Here is a 2,473-nt window from a genome sequence, read left to right as displayed (position 1 = left end):
ACACACACACACACACACACACACACAAACACACAGGCCTATAATTTTAAGTTCACGCACACATACGTTCACACGCGCTCGTACCTATTCACACACCACACCCACGCACACAATTCTCTCACACACACGCATTTGCGCATCTTAGCTCGGCTGGGTCACCGTTATTATCTCCCTTTCACTCAGCCTCCATCTTTCATTATGCTGAACAGTTTGTGTATATGCTGCCCTTGTTTTCTTTTTGCGTTTGATTGGAAACTTGCTCCGGTGTTTTAAGTAGCCTAGGCAAAAACAGATGCTTTATATTATCCATTTAGATGAAGAATGACAAGAAAAACATAGGCGCGAAGAAAAAGGCTGACAGGTTGAATGGATTATGATCTTTACCATCACTATACAGAATAGGAAATATAAATCTAATTCTTTGTTGTTAAAGGAAACCAATACAACACAAATCTTAGTGGTAGTTATGTTAGCATGGTGCAATGAAAATCGTTAATAATTTCAAAAATTAAGAAGTAGCTTTCTCTGCAACCAAAACATACACACTTGCATCTATACGCACTTCGACAAACGCAAATTTTGAATTTTCTTCCTTTATTTTGTTTCTCTTCAATTCACCTAATCTATACTCGTTCACGACTAACACAATTTATAAATTTCTTGACTATTTTTCAGTTAATTCCTTAATTCTAGGTTTCTGATTGAACTATTTTGGGCATACTCACCCCCACTAGCTTTTCCCCTAATTTTCATTTCTTTTTCTCCTATTTATCTCCGCATCTCATATTCTCAGGTCACGTAATACTCATGCTAGCTATCATGTGCCTTATTGCTACACTGTACCACCCACATCATTTCTCCTATCAAATACATTAGTATCATTATTTTTATCATTAGGTTGATTTTATTCTCCCCACCCCCCTCTCACTGTAAGTATTCCGCCAATAGTAATTGTCATCGTTATCAATTACAACTGTTTATCCCTTTTCTCCATTTAATGTTGTCGCTAGTGGTGAACAAATAATTTTTCTCCCATAAAATGATTAGATCTATATTGCCTTCTTCTCCTTTCTTCATAGCCTTGGCACTTCTGCTTCCTCTTCTTCATTCCGCTTACCTCATCGTAACTGATCATTGAAGATGTGATTTCATTCAAGTATTTCTTTGTCTACTTTGGATTATATTTTACTCTCCGGTATTTCGTCTGCCGTTATGTTCTGAGTTCAAACTCCGCCGAGGTCGACTTTTCCTTTCATCCTTTTGAGGTCAATTAAATAAGTACCAGTTACGCACTGGAATCTTAAACCATTTGTCTGTCCTTGTTTGTCCACTCTATGTTTATCCCCCTGTGGGCAATAAAGGAATATACATGTAGTCATATACGTATTCATAAAATTTGTAGGAAATACATTGATCTCAATGCGTACGCGTATGTGTGGCGATGAAATTTTCCACATTTTTGTTTCGGTCTACCATCTCATGTGTCAACATTTTCTATTCAGTATTTTTCTTAGCTATAACCAGGGCCGGATTAAAACCGATTGAGGCCCTAAGCCCTTAAAAGATTTTGGTGCCCCCATAAAAGATTATGAAATTCAAAATATAAACAATAACAGACCATAAAATATATTTTTTTCTATTTACCAAAACGAAACTAAATAGTAAGAAGGAAAATAATGTTTATTTTTGTATACTTCCATTTTATTTATATTTGAAAAGTTTCCTCCCACTTTTTTGAATTGCAAAATCTTTGATCAGATCCTCAAAATTAATCTTAGGTTACTCCTCTGCATCTATGCTTAGTAGAGATAAACGCATCCCGAGTATTATTTCAGCTAGTTTAAAGTGATTTCTTATGTGTCGTAAACCATTTAACATTTGTGTGGTGCCCCCTCCTTCCCTTGACACCCTAAGCACGTGCATATTTTGCTTAATTGTTAACCCAGCACCGGCAATAAAAACATCCACTGAAGGGATATCATTGTTGGAATATGCCTCTACTTCACAGACAAATGAACGGGTCAAACTAATATGCTATTGTAATAATCTTTGTAAGCTCTAAAAGCCTTCGACTCTGAATATAAGCCGATGTTCTAAAGCTAACATACCTCTGTATGCAACATATACTATGATCCCTTCTTCGATTGAAATGAGAGGAGACATACTGTACGAGCAACTAAGCATTCAGTGCTTTATCATACCAATTATTTCTGCAAAGTAACTTGTATTTAGTGAGGATTTACCTTAAATGCATGTGCGTTTGTCTCTCTGTCTATAGAAACACAAAACGTTGTTATACATACATACATACATACATACATACATACATACAAACATACATACATACATATATATATATATACACATACATATATATGCATATGTATACACATACATTTATACACACAAACACACACACAGCCACACGTGCGCGCGCGCACACGCACAATTACACACATACACAAATGTATAT

General features: G+C 35.8%; 1 long non-coding RNA gene across 2 annotated transcripts in view; it reads right to left on the bottom strand.

The window, feature by feature from the left end:
• LOC106872775 (uncharacterized) overlaps nt 1–2,473 on the bottom strand; it is a 141,168-nt gene that overhangs the window by 7,677 nt on the left and 131,018 nt on the right. The gene's annotated exons all lie outside the window — the stretch shown is intronic.

Source organism: Octopus bimaculoides, chromosome 1 (assembly GCF_001194135.2).
Source record: "Octopus bimaculoides isolate UCB-OBI-ISO-001 chromosome 1, ASM119413v2, whole genome shotgun sequence".
Classification (NCBI taxonomy): Eukaryota; Metazoa; Mollusca; class Cephalopoda; order Octopoda; family Octopodidae; genus Octopus; species Octopus bimaculoides.
The sequence above is the reverse complement of the archived record's forward strand: the minus strand, read 5'-3'. Positions and strand labels throughout refer to the sequence as shown.